Source organism: Pseudopipra pipra, chromosome 21, assembly GCF_036250125.1.
Source record: "Pseudopipra pipra isolate bDixPip1 chromosome 21, bDixPip1.hap1, whole genome shotgun sequence".
Classification (NCBI taxonomy): Eukaryota; Metazoa; Chordata; class Aves; order Passeriformes; family Pipridae; genus Pseudopipra; species Pseudopipra pipra.
Window position 1 is genome coordinate 3,677,494 of NC_087569.1, and position 17,341 is coordinate 3,694,834.

The 17,341-nt window shown below is 45.8% G+C and overlaps 1 protein-coding gene across 1 annotated transcript in view; it reads left to right on the forward strand.

The window, feature by feature from the left end:
- MYBBP1A (MYB binding protein 1a) overlaps window positions 1-17,341 on the forward strand; it is a 56,403-nt gene that overhangs the window by 22,871 nt on the left and 16,191 nt on the right. The gene's annotated exons all lie outside the window — the stretch shown is intronic.

Consider the following 17,341-nt stretch of genomic DNA (forward strand, 5'->3'; position numbering starts at 1 on the left):
TGGATTGATCTTTCTGTTTCATAAATAGCTGTTTTATTGTTTCTGACCATTGGAGGGAATGTGAAGGGGTAGGTATGTGTTTGCAGTGAGGCTGCTTTACATTGTCAGTGTAAATTGCATTTTAGGCTGTTTTACCCAACAGGAATGGCTTTGATTTAAAGGGAAAAAAAAGAGTGAATTAAGCTATTAATAATTTCAGTGGATAGAAATAAGGATGTATTACACAAATAACAAACAAATTAATTGTAAGGCACATAATTGATCCCATCCTCAAGAGACCAGAAGAGCATCCTAAGCAGACAGCTTCATTATGTGGGTATCTTCACTTCTCCACAGGGAACAGCATTGTCCTTCTTCCAGGGCTTCCACAGTTATCTGCTCAAGCTTTGTTTGCAGAGCCTGTTTATCTGTGGGTGGGAGGAGTAGGGGAGGACGTGTGGTGTGTGTGGGAGCTGGGTACAGAACATGGATACACTGCTGTTCAAACAGGCAGTGTGGAGGGTGAGCTCTGCAAAGCCTGTGGAGCCTGGAGGTGCAGCTCTACATTTCTTGCACACTGCTTCCTTTTCAGGAATTCTGGCTTCCTGGTGTCAAATGTCTGATTTGACAGGTCTTCAGTTAAATTTTCCTACTGATTCTCAGTGCAAATGTGCTTTGGTGGTATCCCAAAGGGTAGGGTAGGACTCAGGCTAGGTGGGGTATGTGGCAAAGTGGTGTGGATAAAGCAGGGGGATAACTTCTCCCTGGCAGCCTCTGGAGGAATGAGGTGGAGAGACTCAGCTACCAGAAGGGCTGTCCTAACTCAGAGTCCTGAAGACACCAAAGATATCATGATACCCTGAATTTGGCCAGCCCTGATGGTTGAGGGGCAAGTGGGCTAGTCTCCCATTGTCAGCCCTGAATATTGGCTTCTGGTCATTAAAGTAGCTTAGTCCCAGGGACAGGAGGTTTAATGTCCCTTCCTACAGTCCTGTTATTAGTGCTGATCGTTGTGGCTGTGCCTGCTGCATCTGTATGGGCAGCTAATCCCACTGTGATCCTGCCTTGGCTCTGCAGATCCCTTTGGCAGGGCGTCCTCAGGGCCGTGCCGGGTGGGGAGAGCCGTGCTCTGCACGGGGAGGTGGAGGCTCAGCTCTGGGCAGGTGTCTCCTCTTGGCCTGGTTATGAACCCTGGAGCTGCTGGCCACTGTCCCAGCCAGCCTGGGGGGAGAAGGAGATGCACCTTCAGGTTGTTTAGGTAGTTAGGAGCAAAAAGAAAAGCGGTTCATGAAGAAGATGTAAGGGGGGTGTTCCTTCCTCCTCACCCCATATACCTGGGCTTTGTGGGAGCAGAGTGGAGTCAGGGGGTCTTGGTTACGTCTCCTCTCAGCCAGACTGGTCCCTAAGTTTTTAGGGCTTTTAAGGCAAGATCTTGTGGCCACTGGCATAGCTGCCCAGCTTCTACTTCAGGGGGCTGTGCTCTTGCTGGGGCCTCTAGTACAAAGTCAAACTTGATCACTGAGTGATCACCCTGGACAGCTTGGCTGAGGTGATTTGCAGAGCAGAGTGTACAGCGAGGCCCTGACCTGCCTGGGCTCTTGTCAAGAAGTAGTAAACCTGAACTGTATGTGCAGCGTTGTTCCTGTGCCTTCTGTTGTTGGCTGCTGCAGGTCTGTCAGACTCAGTTTCTGGGCAGTTGTAACTGAGAGAGGCTCCTCTAGGAAATGCAGGAGCTGTTCAGATGCTGCTCAGCTGGCACAGGCTTGGAGAGAAGCAGTCTGGCCTCTCCAGCCCCAGCTGTTTGTCCTGGCCCTGGGGACCTCACTGTCTGCCTGCTGCCCAGGTGTTCGTGCATTTACGTCACAAAATGGTCACAAGGATGATTTGGCTGAAAACTTAACCTTCCTCTTTCACACATACTTTCCCCCCACACCTTTTGCTGTGTTAAAGTTAACTTTAATCAATTCACTGGTCTTGCTCAGGGCACAGGGATAGTCAGTTCAGGGCAGGAGTGGCTGGGTGAAAGCTGTGATTTATTTCTTCAGAGGCAATGCTCATTAACATGAAATTGTGGCTTCTGTGAAGTCAGTGCAAGAATATTGGAAAGCAGAGGTTGCCTGTGGACTCTTGGTTGTCGCTGTTGACTTTGGCAACTGGGTCCTGCACTGCTGCAGCCTTTCTGTGCATCCTGTCTCCCTCAGCTGCTCACCTCTAGAACCTGGAGAACATCAGACCCTCAGCAGCAGCGCTGTGCCTGTAAAGACAGAGGTGTTTGTAGCTATTGGATGGGTGTTGCACGTTTTTCTGGGAGGTGCATTTCTTTGGCCTGGGTGATTGCTGCAGAGAAGGGTATTTTGGAGATACCCAAAGGGTGTATCTTGATGCAGAACTTTGAAAAAAGGAAGCTTTAGCATAAAAACTTTACATAGTGTGACTGACATGGTCAGCCCTTTCCCTCTGCCACTGCTCCTACGTGCCTAAAGCAGCTGGGAGGTTGTTCAGCTCCATGTTGAAGTTAATTTGTGAGATAAAACGAACAGCACTTTGAGGGGTGAGAGCTCTTAAGGCAGTTTTAAGTGTGGCTCCCAGTGTTTGGGTTGGTATGTTTTCTCAGCACTAAGCTCAACCTGTATAACAAGTTTTAAACTGGAAAGGTAAATTTGCAATGGTCTTCCTGAGACTGAACTGGAGACTGAAGCTTGTGCACGTGGCCAAGTTCTGCTCCTCTGATTTTACTCCTGGAGCTCAGATACCTGCAGGAGACAGTAATACAGAAGTTTCCCTGGAAAAGGAAAGAGGTGGAGAGATTGGTGTCATTTGTGAGTGGGGGAACAGAGGCAAGGAGTGCTTGACCAGGGAAGGGGGGTTGTCACCCCACACTGAATTCATTTAGTACCCGTTTAAACCTATATATCAGAAGATACAAGGTGAGGATCTGTGTGACAATGGACCTGCAAAACCACCTTGTTTCAGGCAGCTCATGCATCTGAGCTGGGCTTCTCACCTCTTGTGAGACCACAGTGACTGCAGGACTCCATGAATCCTATTCTGCCACTTCAGATGCCCTGTGACCCTGGCAGCTCTGAATGCCCAGTGTTACCTGTTGGCTGGCCTGGTTTCAAACTCTGCATTTTTTGAAGTGTGGAGCTCAAGTCCCAGACATGCCTCTGTGTAAGTTAAAATGCTTCAGGGTTTAAAAAAATGAACATACTAATGTTTGGATGTCATTCATTTATTGAACTGAGAAACCTGGTGGGGTTTGTGGCAATCTAGGGTGTTTTTTTTTTTTTTTAATTTGGTTTGTGTTTTTTTTTCTTTTGTTTTGTTTTTTTTTTTTCTACAGTAGCTGTCAGGATCTTTTTCTCAAACTCTTTTTGATCCTTGCCTTTCCATATGTATAAGTTAAACCACACTTGAACTTATACAAACTCAGACTTATAACTTAAAGCTGCACTGTCTTCTCAGAGTCTGGCCTGCCTCCTGACTGCCTTGTGTCCTTGCACTGTTGTCTACTTAAAAAGAAGTGACTAGAAACTATTTGAAATCACTCAGTTGTAAGCAGCTGCTGTGAAGCTTTTCAAGAGGACCTTTAGTGTGGGGGAAGTGCTACAAGTTAAAGTAAAAAGAAAAAGAAAGAAGGTGGTAAAGAATGACAGTTTTGTGCAATCTCATCCAGGATGTGGTTCTGTGGACTGAGGTCCTGAGAATCTGACCTTGTCCTTGCTGTAATGGCCAGCAGGGATGTCTTCAGTGGTAGGAAAATGGAGCCAGTGCACACATCACAACCTTTTGGTACATACAGGCAGATCTGAGAGCTTTCTCTTACCAGCAAGGTGCTCACACCTGAGCAGAGTGTAGCTGGCATTTCTAGAATGCAGCACCCACACACATTCCTGCACACACAGAGGTGCTCGGGGTGGCTCAGGTACCAACGACAGCTGGGATGAGAGTCCTCAGAGATGAGACTGGTGTGGGAAAATGACAAGTCATCACAAATGGAACCTGTGTTATCCCTTTGGGTTGTCCTGTTGCTAATGAGCTGTGATAAGTGTCTGGCACAGATGATCCCATTGGCAGTGCAAAGCCTTGCAATTAGCCAGCAGAACGTGTGTGGTGCTCACAGGTGGGGGAGGCTTGTGCTGTTTTCCTTGACAAAGGATGTTGCTGTCAGCCACGTCTTCCACAAGCACTAAACACATTCTCCCAAATTCTGTTTGGAAAAAAATATCTGTGTGAACTTGTCCTCACTTCCTCCTTTCTTAATTCAATTCATTCTTACTACTGCAATTGTTTTTCAGGAGTCCTTGACCTTCAAATTACTTCCCTGTGCCTTGTTTCAGTGGGTGCAGCGTTGCTTTTTTCAGTATTCACAAAAGCTTGGTTTTTTGGTTTGTGCTGATGGAGCATAAACCAGGGATCAAGATGTGTTTAATTTAATGATTATTGTGTGACTCAGCTACATACCAGAACCCTCCTGAGCCTTAGGTGAGGAATGTCTTCCTGGTTTATTTTTAGCTGTATCGGTCTGATGAGCAGAGCTACAGTAACATCTAATTCTGTAATTGTGCAGTCCTGGGCTGTCCCTCTGGTGCTGTTGCAGCACAAATGCCTGCACTGGTAGTTGTGGTGAGGTTCTGTCTGCAGTGCCCCCCCATCCTCATACATGAGGACTGGATGAGTCCATGAACTCATGCTCCTACCCTAAAAACTCCCTCTGCGAGTCTGAGGATCAGGTGAAGAGGGAAAATGTGGGGCTGGTTGCATTGCAGTACCCAGCTCACAGCTGATGCAGGATCCTTCAGGCAAGGGCATATCCACCTGCCAGCTCCAAACTGGAAACAGGCTGAAGCACAGCCTCTCTGGAAGCCTGGCCTGGAACAACTGTGCTGTTCCCTGAGAAGTCCAGCTTTTGTTGGCCAGTGGTACTGGAGCCAGTTTGGAAAGGAGAACTGGTAAATGAAACACCACTGCTACCAGGAGTAAGGTGGTGTCCCCATCTCGCTTGTGGCAGACACTTAAACCTCTTCTACTGTAACTTCTTCCTAGGATTTGCCAAATGATTTGATATCTGTCCCTTGTTCTTTTCCTTTGGGAAAGGCACTGGCAATGTACACATCAACACAATTGCTAAGAGCCTCTGCAATTACTTTGGCACTGTGGTCACACATCAGTTTGAATACATTCCTGTCTTCTTATTTACATTCAGAGCTATATTGATTGAGGATGTTGCAGTAGCTGGGAGCATAATGAGGCTGTATTTGTCCATCAAGTGAGTTTATTTTCTGTGATTTGGCTGGAACTCTGCAGAGCTGATGTAAGTGCAGAGCTGTCATGAAACGAATAAAAGTCATTTTACTTAGTGTGGAGATGAGAATGGGCACTGAGACAGAGTTCAAAATGTCATCTTATGTCATATAGATTCATTAGTATTTCAGAATGTGTTTTTATAAAGCTGTCTGTGACAAGGAACCCTTTAAGATCTATCTAATAGAGAGTGTATTTTAGGTAAGTTGCTAATTAATCTTGGTGCTTTGGCAGTCTCCCCGAAGGGATCAAACATATATAGACATAATTTTACAGAACTGAAACAGGTCTGTGCCAGAGCTGCCATCACCACAAGAGTAAAATATGACCCCAGAGTCCTGCCAGAGAGGTCTTGGCTGGTTGACAGTTACTCTTCTGAACAGTTTATGTTCTGTGTAAATATCTAAGTTAAAAAGTAATTAAACTTTAATACAGCAAGAGCAGTAAAGGCACTGCAAAGCCTCAGAAGCCAGCACCCCCCTCTGTGTGTGTGTTTGGGAGTATTTCACCTCATGCTGGGACAGATGAATGGATCCCTACGTTCATGCTCCGTGCCCTGCCTGCGTGCTCTCGGACAGCTCCCAGCAGGTGGTGGAGGAAGAACTTGTTGTGGAACATTTTGCATAAGCTGTTACTAATAATGAAGCAAAATAAACCTCCCCAGATAAGAACCGGCCCCATTTCAGCTCCTTTGCATCAGGAATGACCCCCGGGGCAGCTGGTGGTGGTGGAGCAACATGCCATGAGTGAAAGGCAGCGTTCCTTTGGAGAATCCTCCATCCCTCGGCAGAGGTGGGACACCCTGTGCCCGTGTCCCCCACAGAGTCTCACTGGGGAGGGCTCATCCCAGGGCCCAGTTTTGCTGAGCAGACCTTCAGAGGGTGAGTTGTGCCCAGGCAGTGAGATCTTCCCACACAGTGCAGTGCTGGAGCAGCTGCTGCCTGCAGACTTCACCCTTTCCATCTTCCTCGGTTCAGAATGCGCCCTGTCCTCCAGGGAGAGAAATCATCTGCAGCTGGAAAATCTGTGCCAAACTGACATGCTTTGGCTCCAGTCAGTGTCCTGTTCCTGTTTTTGTTTTGTGTAAGGTTATGGTCAAGGAGAGCCCCTGTTTTGCAAGGTGAGGCTGAACTATGGGTGGGCTCTCGAGCATTTTTGAGCTATTTCATCACAAGCCAGCAAAGCCCTGTGACATGAACTAGCTCTGGGTATGTAAACTGTCCCTCTGAAGTCCAAGGGGAAGCAGTTGAACGTTAAAGTGCTTTGCTGGGTCAGGGCCAGGTTGCTCTACATTTTTGTGCAGAAATTTTTCATTCCCTTTAGGATGGTTGTGGATTTGGAATATTGCATCCTAACCTTCCATTTTTGAGAGCATCTCTTGCATTGGGATTGCTCAAAGAAACCATTTCCTTTGGTGAGCTGGAGGACATTGACAGCATCTCCAAATAGTCCCTGATGGTCTTTGGAAAGGTGTCTGATGCCACAGCAGAACGTGTCTCCCCAATGAACTGCTTTCTAAGCCATGTTTCTCTCACTTGTGTGAGATGATGGAAAATTTAAAAAGGTCTGTTTAAATTTTTCAGGTCCTTCTGAACTGCATTTAATTGAAAACCCCATGGCATGAGTTTTCACTTGTATTTGCACTGAGGACTTTGTGTGCTCGTGGTGTGTTTCACTTGAACATGGGACCCCTGTCACTGAGCCTGCAGGGTCTCTTGGGAGCATTGTGCACCTTGTGAGGTGTTTGCTTGTTTAATTTTTCCTTCCTATAGTTTTTTTTTTTTTTGTTGTATTTTTTGGTGCTTTTTAATGGCCTCTGTGTCTTTTACCAAGAATGTCTAGCAGACAAATGCCTGCATTGCCCACAAACAAATCCATAGTGATACCAGGCATTAATTGACTGGCACAGAGACGCTGCCCTGTTATCAGTCCCAGTCTTTATATTCCACCACACTCAGTGCAGCACAGACAGAACATGAAAAAGCTCCTGCTTGCCTCTTTATTCTGATGCTGGAGATCTGTGTTTGCTCTGCTCACTCCTGATTGTGTTGATGATCATGTAGCAAATCCTGAGTGGTGGAGGAAATATTCTAGGCTGTTGCTGGGAAGAAATAAGAAAATTAAAAGGTCACATACACTTTAGTTCTTACTGTAGACACAGCTGCTGGCAAGAGCTGCCCAAGGAGGGAACTGCTCTGGAGCATTAACAGCCCTGCATGTTGGGTGGACTTGCTGAGTTAGATCTACACCAGATTGCAGTGATTTTCCAAGTCTGAGTGATTTCCTGGCCTACTAAATTAAACTTGCCATCTGACACATGGGGAGCTGATAGTTTTTAAGAAGAGAGTTGATAATTTTTAAAAAGAGAGTGAACCACCCAAGTGTGTTGTGCTCAGCCTGCCAAATACAACCCCTCCACAGTTGGAGGAGTAGATGTTTGTGTAGAGCAAATGGAGACAAGGTCATTGCCATGTATTTAATAACAGCAAAGCAAAACCAGGGGGGAAGAAGTGGCTGTGGTGTGATGGCATTGATGACTCTCTCGGTCACGGGGACTTGAGTTATGTTTGTGTTACAAAATATGACAAAACCATCAGGATTGAATCCCATTGAAGTTCTGGGGAGTGATTTCTGCTGTGTTTACAGGGGGCTGTCAGATCTGGGTGTGGGAGCACAAGCAGGTGTGTTGGGAGGGTGTTTTGTTGGCGAGTGAAGAAGGATTAGGGCTTCTGCAGCGAGAAATGAAATGTCACCCTGGGCTCTTCTCACTGACAGGGGTGTTCTCGAGGGTTCGTGTAGGAGGTGGTAGGACCATTTTTGTTGTAGTTTGGGGGTGTGGGAGGAGTGGGGTTGGGCTGCTTCTCTTTCTGCTTTCCCTTGGTGTGTATGAAAAGGCCACTTTGCAAGAGTTAAAGCACGAGAAAGGAGTTTGGGTTCCTCTGCAGGATTTCTCAGCAGCCTCCAAGCAGAGCAGGGTCTCCAGCCCCATCCCTCTCCCCAAGGGCACTGTGCACTCTCTTGTCGTGGTGCTTCTCTCAGTGGATTCTGCAAAATGAAAAGAGGTCCAAAAAAATGAATCTTCAAAGTTCAACCCAGTACAATTTCCAGCTTTTTTTTTCTTTTTTTTTTTTTTTTTTTTTTTGCTTAGCAGTGCTTTTTATTTCAATATTCCAAGCTAACAAAATTACTGACGTGTGAGTACTCTTTTTTTTTTTTTTTTTTTGCTGCTTGAAAGCTAAACTTCAATGGTTGGCGTTTGAGTGAATCGGAATTCTAATTTCTCATTATCTGCTGATAAATGTTCTCAAAAGATGAAAACCTTTGTCCTTGCAACATCAAGCCTGGTCTAGTGAATCGGGGGCAGCAGCTAAAAGCACACAGTGTCTAGGCAACATGGGCTCTTTTGGAACGTGTACTGCTCTTAAATCTCCTAAATTATTAAATTTGACTTCAGCGAAGTCTCCTTAAATAGGCTGCATTATGCTGTAGCTGCCTTCTGAATTGCCTCAAGAAAATCCTATTGCAAGTATCTCCTGAGTTGAGGAAAATGGGCTTTGTTGTGGAGAGGAGACATCTGGCTTGGAAAGTGTTGGGAGGAGCAGCTGCGTGAGGGAACTGGAGGGGAGGGTGCTGGTTTTGGTCTTACCTTTGTGTGTGAGTAACTTGAGGTGTCAGTGGAGCCTCTTGATGATTGATAATATAAGTGTGTTACATAAAAACTGACAAAGTGAAAGCTTTGAGGACAGGTTAGTTTGTTTGGTTTATTTTTTCCAAGAGGAAAGCCAGGGTCGAGAGACACGAGAGTCCTGGACGATTTCCCCAGAGGTTTCTTGGTACTTGGTGAGGATTCTTTGAGCCCCAGCTGCTGGGATGTCCTGTGAGAGTCTTTGCTTTGATTTCTTAACAAAATTATTTTTTTTTTAAATCGTGGCTGCGTTCTTAGCTTGGGAGAGAAGTGTATTTGGGAGAGAAAAGGGAAATGGGCATAGTTGTGATTATTATTTTTTAATGTGAGAAGCGAGAGGCTTGGGTACATGGCACAGAATCCAGTGCTGTTCTTTTCTCCCCTGGTCTCCATGCCCTGTGGTACCAGGATCTCCCAGAAATATTTCAATCCTGTAATTGGGCATTACAGAAAGAGCAAGAAAACATCAGAGCTCATGGTTGCTAATCCGTGTTCTGCTGCTGATTTATCTTGTGTCCTCATGGCTCACTTAATTATGGCATCTTTTCATTTTTCAAGAATTTAGGATAATAAGATATCGACTTGTTTTTTTTTTTGGTTTTTTTTTTGGAGAGAAACATTAAGACTGATTGGCCTTTCTGATATGGTAAGTGGTTACCCCAGGGAGAAATGAATCTCTGTGTTGACCAAAGCAGCAGACCAATATATGGATTGTGCTGGATGGATTGCTGTGTCCCAAGGGTCTGCCTGTTGGCCTCTGGTATAAGAAGAGCACAAGGTTTTCCCCAGCCCTGAGTGCTCACCAGCTGTATCTTTGTTATATGCAAATAAAATACTCAGAGCTGGTGTCTAACACCATCAGCCAGGCCTGGCCCAGGGGTCCAGTGTGTTGTTTTATATGTTCATTGTTTTGACTGCCCACATGTCCTGCAGACCCTTCCTCTGAGGCAGAAATCCTGCCAGTGAAGGCCAGTGTTTAACGTGCTGGTATCCTCTGAAAACTGCACTGTCAGATCTCCTCCCTGTGTGCACTGACTCATCTCTACTGCCTTTAAAATCCAGCAGCATCTTATGTCTGTCACTACTTCTTGTTAAATTGTGGTGACCATAGGAGGGAGCTTTGATTATTAATTTTTAAATGATTATTTAATGATTTTTTCTCCCCTCCTTTCCCACCTGAAGGAAGCAGCTGTATGTGTGCACACCTGTGTTGGGCACAAATGTCCTGTTGCAGTGAGCAGACTCTCCCAAATGGGCTCCTCTGGTTAGGCAAGTACAAGATGAGGCTTTTGCTCTGACAAAAACATCCTCCAGAGCACTGTTTGATGTGAAACCAAGCATGGAAAAAAAATCCACTTCTCATCAGCAGTGGAGAGAACATGATTTGCAGAGTCCCTGGTTAAACAAAGCCTTGATGGTTTAGGGCATGAAGTGTAAGTGCTGTATATATGGTCTGCAGGCAGGCTGACTGCTGGTCCTGGGATTTCTGCTGCCTCAAGTACGTTTAAAAACCATCCTGGTGTGACTCTGTCAGTGAAATCAATGAGTATTTTTACCTGTAGGATCAAGACTGGCACAACTCTTGTAGGTGCATCTGCATTATCTAAAGGTAGTTTCTATCAGGTGTAGTAGCTCATTCCACATTTTCAGCCAGGGTGAGCAGTGATGGTTTAAGTGCTTGTGTCTTGAAATAGCTGTTTTCAGGTTGTGGAAGAGGATGTGTCAGTGTAGCTAATGGGATAAACCTCCTGTGGTATGGACAAGTCCTTGGCTGCTGCAGAATGAACTGAACAGCCCATCTGATCAATCAACAGCTGCTCCTCAGAGCCTTGGGAATAGCAGTGGAATTGTATAGATTGCTTAACTTCTCCTTGCTGCTGCCTGGAGCAGGACATCTGAGCCACGGGTGAAGGGGTTTATCAAGGATAACGAAAATAAAGAGGAGAGGGGGGTCAGCAGGAGGGGTAGGAAGATGGAGGTTTCTTCAGTCAGTTTTGTCTCAGGTGCTGTCTTCCAGGGAGCTTTGTTCTTTTTCAGAAGCAAAGTAGCAAAACCTGGAATCCAAATTAGAGTATCCAAAGTGGAGACCAAGATCCATGCATTTGGCTTTTCCTCGACTTGCTGGCATTTTAGCAAGAGATTTCCACCAAGGCATGGCTCTTGAGCCTCTCTCATGGAGGTGAGAGATCCAGTTCACCTGCCACAAAGCAGGTGAGCAGGTGATTGCTGTTCCATTTTTTCCATTGCTGAGGTAGTGGCTGGGAATTTGGCCCACCCTGGGAATTACTGGGACTACGTTCCAGCAGCTTAAGAGGACAAACAACCCCTTGTGTTTGCAAACTACTGTTCACCTTGTTTAGAAACCAGCCAGAGGGGGATGTTGGCTGTTTCAGAGGTCTAGAAATAAAAGTTAACATAAAAAACCCCATAAACCCAACAGGGTTCATTGATAATTTCTGCCCTTGGGAAGGCTTAAACAGATCATCTGCACAATGATGATCAAAGGAGCAGAATGTGTCTCCTGTGACAATTATTTTCAGTGTGCTAATATGCAAGCTGTTGTGAGTGGTTTAAAGGTTCCTGGATGGAAAGTATCCTGCCAGAACTGTGGAAATACGCTTTTTTATTGGGAAGGAAGAACCAGGTACAGGCAGCTTTGCCTGAAGCTGGGGAGCAGTGCAGGTTGGCTTGTTCTAAACCACATTGCAAGAGCCTGATGACGTAGGATGTTTGGTGGGAGTATGCTGAGGGAGATTGCTTTGCTCGTCCAAGGTTGTAAAATGTGATTTAGGTGTCACTTAAATGCTTTACATGTTGTAATTAACCAGCCTTGCAAAATTTTTCTCATCCATTTGTCGCAGGAACTTAATTTAAGCTGTAAACCATCATTTGTTTTCATCACTTTTTGGCAAGGAGAGTTTTGTTCCTGGGCTCGTAAATCTCCTGTTTGGGTGGTTTTTTGGCAAGGCCAGGCTGAGGGAGGGTGAGGAGGAACCTGCTTTCTGGCCCAGAACGTGATGTTTGGGGCACAGGGAGGGTGTGGGAGCAGGGGGTGGTGGATGGTGGGTGGGGGGTTCTGTTCAGTGTTTACTTCTGCTGCATTTTTGTGCCTTCTCTGTTCCTGGGGCAGGAGGGCAGACCTGGAAACTGGCACCTGACAGTCTGACAGCTGCTGTGCTGCCCAAATTGTATCCTGCTTGTGTTCTGCCTGCCTCAGACAGCAATATCACACCTTGTCAGGGCTGGCTGAGGGAACGTCTTGAAAAAGCCATTTGATTAGTCTGAGGACACTGGGTTGTAGCAGGAATTATTGAATTCAGCTCCTGAGTCAGGTGATCATACAGAAGACATTTTCATGCTCTTCCTGGGCAGTGTGGGCTCTCTCTGACTGTGCTTTCAGGCACCAGGAGTCTGTCTGGAGACTGGCAATGTCTCTGGGCCAGGCAGGACAGAGGAGGCAGCCAGGAACAGGGTGCAGGAAAGGCACTTTCTGGGTCCCTTATCAGAGGGATAACAGTGTAAAATTGGGGTAAAACTTGATGTCTAATTTATGATGCTGCCTTGGAGCACTGGCAGCACATTTTTAAACCAAGAAATAGTCATGAAGATGCTCAGGTGTCCCAGCATGGACAGTTCTGTATAGTCAGATCTGCCAGCCATGTTCTCCCAACACCCCTACTTATCCCAGAAGGCACAAGCACTTTCCACTCTGAAACCTTTTAAACACCTGCTAAATGACAGTCTTGGCTCCACTGCTCATGTGCACCTAGTTTCAGTGGTGGTGAGGAAGTTAAAAATTAATTTTTGTTCTCAAAAATAGCTTTCTTAAGCCACAGCCAGGGCTTTGCCTTCTCCTCCCTCCCCCTTCAATTTGAAATATATATGGAATGTGTGTGTGTGTGCATGTGCCATGTGTGAAATACTGCAGTTACAGCTTGGGGATTGAGGAAAAGTGATTTGCCAAATGTTTCTTAATCACCTCAAGTTTTCACTTTTTATATCTAAAGCTTTTAAATAAGCTGTGTATGTTTTAAGCAGATAGTTGGTGTTTGATCCTTGTTCAATGAGTATACATGCTAAGGATCTTGAAGGATAATTTCTTGTTTGTCCTTGAATTTAGAAAGAATCCTGGTTTGCCCCTCTTTTCACCTCCCTCTGAGGAGGAGGCCATGGAGATGCTCCCAGGGCTGGAGCCCCTCTGCTCTGGAGCCAGGCTGGGAGAGCTGGGGGGGTTCACCTGGAGAAGAGAAGGCTCCAGGGAGACCTGAGAGCCCCTTCCAGTGCCTAAAGGGGCTCCAGGAGAGCTGGAGAGGGACTGGGGACAAGGGATGGAGTGACAGGACAAGGGGGAATGGCTTCCCACTGCCAGAGGGCAGGGTTAGAGGGGATATTGGGAAGGAATTCTCCCCTGTGAGGGTGGGGAGGCCCTGGCACAGGTTGCCCAGAGAAGCTGTGGCTGCTCCATCCCTGGAAGTGTCCAAGGCCAGGTTGGACAGGACTTGGAGCAACCTGGGCTAGTGGAAGATGTCCCTGCCCATGGCAGGGGGTTGGAACAAGATGATATTTAAGGTCCCTTCCAACCCAAACCATTCTGTGAGTCTCTGGTATATTCAGCATACACTGAACTGCCATTGCCTCCAACAACCTGCTGGGAGTTTGCTGTACAGAACAGGTCCATTGTTGTGGGCCTTATTCTCCCATCCCACTCATACTTTGTCCTTTTGAATAAGCTTTGAGGCTGTTCCTGACTTGAACCCTGGCTGCCAATCCGTTATCAAACAGTTCATACGTTCAGAAATGCTCAAATGCATGAAACAAATGTGGGAGAGAAGTCAGTCCTGAAACTCAGGAGTGCTCTGTTGGAGCCTTTGTCTCCACCCCACATCCAGTGTAAATGCAAAAATAAAGTAATTTGGCTGTAGGAGCAAAAATGGGGGTAGATTGGCACTTACTTCATGGCTTTGCATGCTTTTTGTTTTCTTCTTAAAAAAGCTTTGACAGTAATTGGAAGAGACTTTTGCTGTGGTGCTCTGGATCTCCTGCCCTGCAGTAGTAAATGACAGGTTTTTCTCCTGTAACCAACAGTCCTGTAGGCTGGAGCTTGTGGTGGGCTTGGGTTTTGGAGGGGGTTGGTTGGTGTTTTAAACACGTAACAAATCACAGACAGCTGAGGAATTTATTTCAGTTTGATTATTCCTTAACATTCAAAGAAAGCTCCTTTAGAATTTCCTGTGTTCTTGGCCTGTGCTCTCTTCCCCAGCTTTCCTGGTGATGTTTGTCACGAAGGCAGCATGTGAATCATGCAATTGCAGTCTCAGAGGGCTTGGGAGGAGAGAATTTCTACAAGTGCAATTATTTTATGCCATATCCCCATGGCTGTAAAATAATCTTAATGCTGAGGATTATACACTGCGAGCTGCTGTTTTATACCACTGAGTCAGAGGTGCTGGAGCTCTGCTGCAGCAGCCTGGGAGCCAGAAGGGAAACACCAGTGCTCTTAAATACCTGGAGCCCCTGTGGTGTGATACCACCAGTGTATTTTTGTCTCCTGGACTTCCCAGAGCAGTGAAATGTTGATAGCACTAAAACTCCTGATGCTTCTTCACTTCTAAACATGTACCTGAGTTGCACAAGCAGTTAATTTTCCAGGTAATGTTTTCTTCATAAATATATATATGTATATTTTTATATATATATATTATATATATAAAGGCAAACAGATGACAAGTTTCATGTTGACAAATTTTGTCCATGCTGCAAAAAAGTAGGCCAAAAGATGGAGAAAATCCATCTTATCCATCTTGATGTCTTTGGTAAGAATTTAAACTCCCCACTGCTTCTGTTACAGTGTGCAGGGAGGTCTGATGTTGCTCAAACACTGTCCTGGGTTGTATCTACTGAGAGTTTCTGGCCTGCCATGTGCTTCAGACAAGCCAGGCAACCTTCCCCCCTCCCTCTCCTGGAAGCTGGAAATGCCATCAGGGAGCTTGGAAGGGTCAGTCAGCTGTGGCTTGAAAACTGCTTTGAGCTCAGGCAGCAGAAGAGCTGTGTGAAAGCTCAGAGTTGGTGTTTGGAGTGTTGCAGTGCAGGCACATCTCGGGTTCTTGCTCCTCTGATGGTGGCAGTGGTTACTGCTGATTTCAGTGTCTTTTCTCATGGGAGTGTGCCAGTGTGGTATCTCTTTTTCACTTGCTTGCAAAGCCACCTCCAGCTAGTCTCTTGGAGCACTTGGGACTGAAAAGTGTTTCTTTTTGCATCAGAAACAAATGCCCTCCTATTAACTGCGTGCTTTTCTTTGAAAAAACAACCCTGAATTTAGGTCATGCCTTCATCTCCTCAGGACTGCAAACAGAATCTCTGCAGCATTGCAAAGGCTTGTTTGTTTTTGTTCTTTTTCTGTTTCCCAACTGCAGGAGTTGAAAGACATCTTTATGTGTTCCCTCCATCCAGTTCACCCAGATGGTGACTGGGGAGAGCAACTTCTGACCTACCTGGGCTTGATATCTGCTTTCAATAGGAAAACAGTGGCTGGATTGGTAGGGAGTTTATCCATTGCCTCATTTCACAGTCAGGCCACATATCCTGTCCTTCCTGTGCAGGGTAAAGGTGAGTTGTATAACCCAGCAACCCCAACTCATGTTCCTTTTTGGCATCCAGCTAAGGTGTGTGAGCACACCTGGGAGTTACCAGCACTCCTTGGTTACTGCAGGGAGCACGTCTCCTATTCCAGAAAGAAATCTTCAAACCTTTACACTGAATGGGATTTTGTGCAATCATTGTAGATAAGAAAGAAATTACCAAAGCCACAGAAAACCCCGGGATCAGCACTGCCCTTAGTTATTGTTTGTTCTCTGCTCCCACGTGGGCTGATAATGAGCCTTTCTGCCTCATTTAGTCATATGCCTGATAGATATATGTGGGAGTGTATATGTGTATCTACTATCTCTGCTTGGATAGACTTCCCTTGTATTTATTTTTTTACTGTTTTATGGCTTTTCTCTTTTAAAAACTGACATTAAGCAGAAAATATTTTGATTGGGTAACTGGGTGGCTTCTGGTGCACAGGATACACTGCAGCATTCTCCTCCCTTTGTAAAAAGCTCTAACGTTGCTGGCAACTGCTTGTAACTGTTCTCACACGTTCCCATTCCAGAGATTGTCTGTGTGTGGGGATGACAACCTTCTCTTCTCAACTGGACTGGAGTTTGGTAGCTGGGACTCTTGAATCTTCTGCTATTTTTGCCCATTTGTGAAGTGTTGATAATACTTGGCTCTCTCATAGGGCTGTCAGGAGCACAGCAGGCCTGATTTGGCACTGACAAAATGCAAAGAGTACTCTGATAGGTTCAGGAACAGCCTCCCAAATTGCCAAATGCTTGTTAGCCAGTCCAAAATACCAGTGTTGTCGGGGAGGGCAGGAAGGGAGAGGGGCAGCTGGGTAGTTGCTGAGCTCCAGGTCTGTGCTGGATTTTGTGGGAGTGCTTTTCAAACTTCAAATTGCTGCTGGCCAACCAATAAGTAAGTATTGTATTTTCATTGTTTCAGATGAGAAAAGTTGTTCACACTTAGTACTAAATTATCATTGGGTTAAAAAACAGTCAGGAAACAAGATAATGTTGAGCAGAGCAATAGCGACGTTTTAATTATGTGAAGCTCAAAAACCATATTTTCACTTTGCTGGAATCTTAAAACACAGTCTGGAGGTGTGAAAGCTCTGAGTGTGACAAAATTACTAAAGAGTGGTAGCACCAGTCAGGATCCTCAGGTGACTGGGTGTTCTGACTTCCTCATCTATGACACACAGAAGGGAATGTTCTGTGGTGGGCGGTTTTTTCCTTTCTTTTAAAATTGTTTTCAAGCTTAGTGCTTACTGAGGACTAGGTCATGTTCAGCAACTGTTCTGTTCTCAGTGAACCCCTTGAGTCTTAGGTCTCCAGTTCCTTTGGATGGCTTTGATTCCTTTCCAGTTCTTTTCCTGCTTGACTTGCAGTGCTCCCACCCACTGCTGACTGGAGCAGGCCCTTGTCACTGGTTCCTCTGGAGTAAATCTGTAGTGCTGAGGTACATCAGGGCACCTTAACAGGACCCTTCTCTCAGCTTTGCACCCACTTGCAGTCTGAATGTGTTTGTAATTGTCAGAGAGCAGCCAGTGCCTGGAGCTTTGTGACCCTGCCTGAGCCTTTCAGAATGAATTATGGTCTTTCATCTGCTCCGAGGGTCACGTTCTCTTTGTAATTGCATGGAAGTGACTTTCCACTACATTTGGTACATGCATGCAGACATGCCATAATTTGTTCTGTAAGACACAGTCTCTCCATAATTACAAGGAATATGTGAGCCTGCCTGCCTTGGAGATGGCATTAGGGTGTTCTC